The following is a 9,014-nucleotide window of genomic DNA, read 5'->3' as shown; positions in this document are numbered from 1 at the left end:
ATGCTGATAACTCAGGATATTATGTGTCAATAGAACATGTGAAAAGGCTGCAATGATCATTCCCTCACTCATTAACAAAATATGTATGGGAGACTTCCCTGATGTGAGGTACTAGGTCAGACCTGGCATAAAAAGTGAACAAGGTAGTCAAAATACAAGCTATAAAATCATTTATATTCACTTGTATTTTGCAAATATGTTCTGAGAGATGATTTCAATAGTCACTGCCTTTCCTACTCATCACTAACTTTTTCTATCTTTTAAAAGGTTTTACATGTGACAGCCTTTTATCCTTTTTATTGGAGTTTTGCTTTTCTTTTTTTTTTAAACAGAGTCTCACTATGTAGTTCAGGCTGGCCTTGAACTCACTATGTAGTCTACATAGGCTTCAAACTCATAGCAATCCTCCTGCTTCAACCTTTTGAGTACTGGCATTACAAGTGTGTGCAATCATGCCTGGTTTATTGGGAGATTTTGAATTTGACTTGTTTTTATTTTTGTCAGTGAATGTTATTAAGCTGATTTTTAAAAACCAATTAGAGGGCTGCACTTGGATGTAAGTGGAGCTGCAAGCGCGCAGGCCAAGACGCTGCAGACCTGCGACTCAGCATCCGAGGCAGTGAATAATAGCTCTTCAAGTCTGCAATAAAAAGTGGCGTCCAATAAAACTACATTGCAAAAAATGGGAAAGAAACAAAATGGAAAAAGTAAAAAAAGTTGAGGAAGCAGAGCCTGAAGAATTTGTGGTAGAAAAAGTACTGGACTGACGTGTAGTGAATGGGAAGGTGGAATATTTTCTGAAGTGGAAGGGATTTACAGATGCTGACAATACATGGGAACCCGAAGAAAATTTAGATTGTCCAGAGTTAATTGAAGCATTTCTTAATTGTCAAAAAGCTGGTAAAGAAAAAGATGGTACAAAACGAAAATCTTTATCTGACAGTGAATCTGATGATAGCAAATCAAAGAAAAAAAGAGATGCTGCTGACAAACCTAGAGGCTTTGCTAGAGGTCTTGATCCTGAACGAATAATTGGTGCCACAGACAGTAGTGGGGAATTGATGTTTCTCATGAAATGGAAAGATTCAGATGAGGCTGACTTGGTGCTGGCAAAAGAGGCAAATATGAAATGTCCTCAAATTGTAATTGCTTTTTATGAAGAGAGACTAACCTGGCATTCTTGTCCAGAAGATGAAGCTCAATAACTTACATCATTTATATATATTTATATATATATAAAATATGGATAATAATGGGTCTTGGTTTTGATTTACTGGTGTGAAAAAAACAGCATTCTAATGAAAATCAAGTTGAATATGTTAATTTTGAAAATAGTATTTGGGAGAGTTGTTGGGTTTTGTTTGTTTTGCATCTATAGCACTGGTTTCTTTGAACAAATAAAAGCTTTTGTAGTTGCTTTCTTTGTCAGTAAAGAGCTAGCCTGATACATTTCATCTGCTTTTCTAAATGTTAGGGGAATTGTCCATAGTCAAACTAAATCAGAACTCATGTTATAACTTACATGCTTATGGACCATTCTTGAGTTTTTTGTTTGTGTGTGTATAAATAAAATACTTATATAAAAAAAAAACCAATTAGAGGGCGCCTCATTCTGAGACTGTTAGGACCACGCCCAGCATTCCCCATCACCATAGAAGCCACTGGAAGGTCCCTCCAGGCCTATTTAGGTCCTGCCTAGTGACCCTCAAGTGGTCTGCAGCCACCTGCACTGCTTCACTACCCAAAAGTGCTTGTAGTGATTTACATCCCATGAGGGAAGCCTTGGTGTATTGCTCTGAGACTGGTAGGGCCCTACCCAGCATCCCTCATCACTGGAGGCCACACCAGAAGGTCCCTCCAGGCCTATTTGGCCCTGCTTAGCAACCCCTAGATGTCCCCCAGCCACTTGCACTCCACCTTACAAGCCAAAATTGTGTGCAGTGATTTCCATTCCATGAGGAAGCATTGGCATGTGGCTCCAAGACTGATAGGGTCCAGTGACACAAAGTGGCTTGGAGCCACCTGGTAAGATCTGACTAAAGACTTCCACTCAACTGGGGAAACTCCCTGCAGTAGGGATAGATATTCTCAACCCAAGAAACAGCTGAGACCTTGCCTTCAGCTTCCATAAGGGAATATAGGAGAAGGACAAAACAAAAGAGCCAAATGCAATCTCAAACCTACAGCCCATCCCAAACAAGCCTACAAGACATGGACATCGAATAAAATGTAAGCCACACATCCAAAACTCCTGAAATAATAGCAACTGAAGTAAAGAAACAACTCTGGGAAGCTATAAAAGAGCTCAGGTCAGAAATAATCTCCCAGGTAAGAGAAGAAATGATAAATGTAATGAAAGAAATGCTGAACATATCTAAAGAAGACACGGTAAAAAAATTAGAGGAGGTTGCCGCCACCGTAGCCTCTGCCGCCTCCCCGGATCTGGGCTACATCCTGGAAGGTCCGAGGAGGAGGGCGTGTTGTGGCATTGCAGGTGCGGGATCGGACCTGCTGGGATCACATTGCTGCCTTCACCTTCCTCGCTTGCGTGAGGATCTGAGCTGCAGCTCCAGCGCTGAGAGGGCCCCCTCTGCCAGAGCACCCCCAAGGTCCCCGGGGTAGGTGAGTGTGTCTTTGCCACTGCCAGACCCATGCTACCAGAGCCCTACAGAGCTGCTGCCATGGATGGAGCCCAAAGAATCTGCTTCTGAAAACACCTCTTCAGACAACAATCAAAAATACAGAACCAGAACATTACAGTTTCATGCTCAACCAGCTTCAGGGAATTGGGCCTGCCAGCCTGCACCCTGAACTCTGGACTGGGTGGCCTGGGGTGAGTGCACCTTCCTGAGCCCCTGGGAGGGAGTTTAAGATCTTAGCTAGTGCCAACAAGGGAACTTTACGGCATCCTGCTGCACTGAACCAGCTCAGCAGGGTTTGGACCAGCCTCAGCAACTTTCTGGTTTCCTGAGGTGCTTGGCCAGCTCTGGGAAATTGGGCCTGCCAGCCTGTGCCCTGAACTCTGGACTGGGTAGCCTAGGATGAGCATCCCAGCACCATCCTGATCCCCTGGGAGGGAGCTTAAGATCTTTGCTCGCGCTAGCAAGGGAACTTCGGCTTCCTGCCACACTGAACCAGCTCAGCAGGGTTTGGACCAGACTACACCAACTTTCCAGTTTCCTGGGGTGCTCGGCCAGCTCCAGGGAATTGGGCCTGCCTCCCGTTGCCCTGAACTGTGGAGACTGGAGGCCTGGGGTGAGTGCCCCGTACCATCCTGAGCCTCTGGGAATGAGATTAAGATCCTTGCTCCCACTGGCCAGAGAACTTTGCAGCTTCTGGCCACACTGGACCAGCACAGTAGGGCTTGTCTCTGCCTGCCCCACCCCCCGTGACCCTCTCTCAATCCAGCGAATTGGGTGGCCAGAGTCCCAGAAGCTGAGAGCATAGAAGAGGATTTCCAACAGCCCATGGGAAGCCTTGGAATAACACTTGAAACATGGAAATATAGGAAAATGACAAAACGAAAGACCAACATACAATATCAAGCCTCCAGCCCGTCCCAAGAAGCCTTAGGAGCTATGCACATAGAACAAAACATATGCCATACAACTGAAATACCTAAAATAATAGCAACTGAAATAAAGAAGCAACTACAGGAAGCTTTAAAGAAGTTCAAACTAGAAATAATCTCCCGGGTAAAAGAAGAAATGATAAAAGAAATGAAAGAGAAGTTGAACATGTCTAAAGAAGACATAGTTAAAAAATTGGAGGAATTAAATGAAAAGATAGAATCCCTGGATTAACAATATAAGAAACAAACAGAATACATGAAGCAGATGCAAAGAGATATACAGGAAATCAAAAACTCCATTGAAAGTTGTAAAAACCACCTCAATGAGAGTGAAGATAGAATTTCAGACCTTGAAGACAAGATTGCAACTACAGAATAAGAAAAATCTTTTAAAAATAACAAGGAATCAGGAAATAAAAATTCAACACCTGCAAGATGATGCAAAGAGAAACAACATAAGATTGATAGGGATAAATGAAAACAAAGGGGACAACATAAAGGATGTCAAGAGGACAGTAAGAGAAGTAATAGCTGAAAATTTCCCAAACACGAGAATGGCAACTGACATCAGGATCAGTGAAGCATATAGAATTTCAAATAGCCATATCCAAAATAAAACTATACCCAGACATATAATAATCACCATCCCAGAAATCCAACAAAAGAATAGAATATTAAAAGCTGTCAGAGAGAAAAGACAAATCACCTATAAAGGAAAGCTTATCAGAATCACAGAAAATTTCTCAACACAGTGAAGTAAAAAAGAGCATGGAGTAAAGTATTTTAGATCCTAAAAGAAAATGATTTCCAACCTAGACTGATATACACTGAAAAACTGTCCTTCAAAATTAATGAAGAAATAAGATACTTCCTTGACAAAAAATGGCAGAAGAACTTCATGATCACCACATCAGCCCTGCAAAGAATACTGAAAGACACTTTAGATACACTCAGGAAAAAACCACTACACAAAGCAAACAATTAAATGGAATGGAAAGATAAAGATGCAATAGCAGAAAGATAACATGTCAAAATAAACCAACATATAACAGTTATAACCATTAATGTAAATGGTCTCAATGCACCAATTAAAAGAAATAGACTGGCAGAATGGATTAAGAAACAAAATCCAACCACATGCTGTCTACAAGAAACCCATCTAACCCAAGAGGATACTCACAGACTGAAGGTCAAAGGATAGAAAACAATACTTCATGCAACAGGAACCCAAAAAATAAGTGGGGGTAGCTATTATGTTTGTAGACAATGTGAACTTCAAACCAAGAGTGATCAGAAGAGATAAAGAAGGTCATTGCATACTGGTTAGGGGAAAACTTCAAGAAGAAGAAATAACAATTTTTAAATACATGTGCACCAAATTCTAGAGCACCAAGTTATATAAATCAACTATTAATAGAAATAAAATACCAAATTAGAGATAACACAATTATAAAAGGAGACCTTAACACACCATTGACACCAAGAGGCAGATCAACCAGATAGAAAATCAGCAAAGAAATAACAGAACTGAATCACACCAGATAACAAATGGACTTGATAGACATATACAGAGTGTTCCATCCAACAACATAGGAATACACATTATTCTCATGGGACCTTCTCTAGAATAGACAATATACTAGCCCACAGAACATATTTAAATAAATGCAAAAGAATTAAAATTATCCCATGTGTGTTATCAGATCATAGTGCAACGAAACTAGAAATTAATGATAAAAGATACTGCAAAATTTCCACAAACACATGGAAACTGAATAACACACTCTTGAATAATCAGTGGGTCACAGGGGAAATTAAAGAAGAAATTAAACAATATCTACAAGCAAATGAAAATACAAATACAACTTATGGAATCTGTGGGATGTGATGAAAGCTGTTCTCAGAGGAAAATTTTTACACTGAGTTCCCACATCAGGAAAACAGAGTGAATACAAATAAATAACCTGATGCTACACCTCAAACATCTAGAAAAAGAAGAGCAAGTCAAGCCCAAAGACAAAAGAAGAGAAGAAATTATAAAAATCACAGCAGACCCAGTCTAAAGGAACTTTCTTTCTGGCCTGTTTACCAGGCCAGTCCCTGCTGCACCAGTGAGTGGAGCAGCAGCTACAAGGAATCCTGCCCAGCCTGAGGGAACTTTCTTCTTGGCCTGTTTACCAGGCTGGTCCCTGCCAGACCAGTGAGTGGAGCAGTGGCAGCTGGGAATCCCACCTAGCCTGAGGGAACTCTCTTCCTGGCCTGGGGACCAGGCCGGTTCCATGCTGGATGGTAAGTGGAGCAGCAGCGACTGGGAATCCTGCCCAGCCTGAGGGAACTCTCTTCCTGGCCTGGGGACCAAGCCCTGATTCACTGCCAGGTCCAGTGAGTGGAGCCACTGCAGGGAACCCCTCCCAGACTGGCAGAATTCTCTCCCACACCTGGAACAATACTTGAAGCTCCAAACTACAGGAAGATGACAAAATGAAAGACCAAAATGCAATCTCAAACATCCAGCCCATCCCAAGAAAGCCTAGGAGCCATGTACATTGAAGAAAATACATGCCATATACCTGAAATACCTGAAATAATAGTAACTGAAATAAAGAATCAAATCTGGAAAGCCTTAAAGGAATTAAAACTAGAAATAACCTCTCAGGTAAAAGAAGAAATGATAAAAGAAATGAAGCAGATGCTAAACATAGCTAAAGAAGATGCAGTTAAAAAATTGGAGGAACTAAACAAAAAGATAAAATCCCTGGATGAACAATATAAGAAAGAAACAGAATACATAAAACACATGCAAAGAGATACACAGGAAATAAAAAACTCCATTGAAAGTTGTAAAAACTGCCTCAATGAATGTGAAGATAGAATCTCAGACCTTGAAGACAAGATTGCAGCCAGTGAACAGGAAAGGAAAGATCTTTTAAAAATAACAAGAAATCAGGAAATAACAATTCAACACCTGCAAGATGATGCAAAGAGAAACAACATAAGGTTGATAGGGATAAATGAAAAAGAAGGGGACAACATAAAGTATGTCAAGAGGATATTTAGAGAAGTAATTGCTGAAAATTTCCCAAACACGAGATTGGAAACTGATATCAAGATCAATGAAGCATATAGAACTCCAAATAGCCATAACCAAAATAAATCTACACCCAGACATATAATAATGACCATCCCAGAAATCGAACAAAAGAATAAAATATTGAAGGCTGTCAGAGGAAAATCTCTCAGAATCAGAGCAGACTTCTCAGCACAAACAATAAAGTCAAGAAGAGCATGGGGTGAAGTATTTCAGATCCTAAAGGAAAATGATTTCCACCCTAGGCTGATGTACTCTAAAAAACTGTCCTTCAAAATCAGTGGAGAAATAAGATACTTCCATGACAAAGATCAGCTGAAAAACTTCATGATCACCAAGCCAACCCTGCAAAGAATACTAAAAGACAGTCTAGATACATTTAGGAAAAAACCACTAAACAAAGCAGACAATTAAACAGAGCAGAAAGATAAACATGCTATAGCAGGATAACATGTAAACAATAAACTGATATATAACACTTGTAACTATTAATGTAAATGGTCTCAATACACCAATAAAAAGAAACAGACTGGCAGAATTGATCAAGAAACAAAATCCAACCATATGCTGTCTATAAGAAACCCATCTAACCCAAAAGGATACTCATAGACTGAAAGTCAAAGGATGGAAAACAATACTTCATGCAACAGGAGCCCCCCCAAAAAAGCGGGGGTAGCTATTCTATTTGCAGACAAAGTGAACTTAGAGCCAATAATGATCAGAAGGAATAAAGAAGGTCACTACATACTGATTAGGGGAAAACTCCAAGAGGAAGAGATAACTATCTTAAATATATATGCACCAAACTCCAGAGCACCCAGTTATATAAAACAAGTACTAACAGAAATGAAAAGCCAAATCAGCAGTAACACAATTATAACAGGAGATTTTAACACACCATTGACACCAATGGACAGATCAACCAGACATAAAATGAGCAAAGAAATAAAAAATTGAATTGCACCTGTGAACAAATGGACTTAGTAGACATATACAGAGCACTCCACCCAACAACAACAGAATACACATTCTTCTCAGCAGTACATGGGTTGTTCTCTAAAATAGACCATATATTAACTCACAGAACATATTTAAATAAACGCAAAACAGTTGAAATTATTCCTAGCATGCTATCCGACCATAGCGCTATGAAATTAGAAATTAATGATAAAAGATACTGCAAAAATCCAAAAAAAAAAGAAAACTGAATAACACACTCTTAAGTAATCAGTGGATCACAAAGGAAATTAAAGAAGGAATTAAGCAATACCTACAAGATAATGAAAATACAGATACCACTTACCGGAATCTGTGGGATGCAATGAAAGCCATCCTCAGAGGAAAATATATTGCACTGAGTTCCCACATCAGGAAAACAGAACAAATATAGATAAACAACCTGATGCTACACATCAAACAGCTAGAAAAAGAAGAGCAAGTCAAGCCCAAAGCCAAAAGATGAGAGGAAATTATAAAAATCAGAGCAGAAATCAACGCAATAGAGACTAAGAAAACAATTCAAAGAATCAATGAATCAAAAAGTTGGTTCTTTGAAAGAATAAATAAAATCAATAAGCCCCTAGCCAACCTTATTTTAAAAAGGGAAGAAAAAGCTCAAATCCAGGCAATAAGAAATGAAAATGTGAAATCACTACAGACTCTATAGAAATACAGAAGATCATCAACACCTATTTTGAAAACCTCTACTCTCAAAGGTTTGATAACACAGAAGAAATAGACAGACTCTTAGAAACATATGAAGTACCAAAGGTAGATCAAGAGAATGTAAAACTGCTGAATAACCCAATCTCAATCAATGAAACTGAACATGTAATTAATTCCTTACCTACAAAGAAGAGCCCAGGCCCAGATGGATTCACTACAGAATTCTACAAGTAATACAAAGAAGACTTAATGCCGACACTCCTCAAACTGTTCAATGAAATTGAAAGGGAAGCAATCCTTCCCAAGACATTTCTGGAAGCAAATATTACTCTAGTACCAAAACCTGAGAAAGACCCAACTGAAAAAGAGAACTACAGACCAATCTCCCTAATGAACACAGATGCAAAAATCCTCAATAAAATATTGGCGAATAGGATGCAGCAAATCATCAAGAAGATTATACACCATGACCAAGTGGGATTCATCCCAGGCATGCAGGGATGGTTCAACATACGTAAATCAATAAATGTAATCCACCATATCAATAAAGCCAAAAGTAAGAATCACATGATCATTTCTTCAGATACAGAAAAAGCCTTCAATAAGGTCCAACATTCATTCATGATAAGAACTTTACAGAAAATTGGAATAGATGGTCTTTACCTCAATATAATAAAGGCCATCAAACCA

General features: G+C 39.3%; 1 pseudogene; it reads left to right on the top strand.

Moving 5' to 3' along the window:
* The first annotated feature begins 658 nt into the window (after positions 1 to 658).
* On the top strand, positions 659 to 1,591 carry LOC100715531 (chromobox protein homolog 3-like; annotated as a pseudogene).
* The last annotated feature ends 7,423 nt before the right edge of the window (positions 1,592 to 9,014 follow it).

This window comes from Cavia porcellus, unplaced genomic scaffold (assembly GCF_034190915.1).
Source record: "Cavia porcellus strain 051 isolate PalLab524CR breed Dunkin Hartley unplaced genomic scaffold, mCavPor4.1 scaffold_26, whole genome shotgun sequence".
Lineage (NCBI taxonomy): Eukaryota > Metazoa > Chordata > Mammalia > Rodentia > Caviidae > Cavia > Cavia porcellus.
This window is presented reverse-complemented; position numbering and strand designations above follow the sequence as displayed.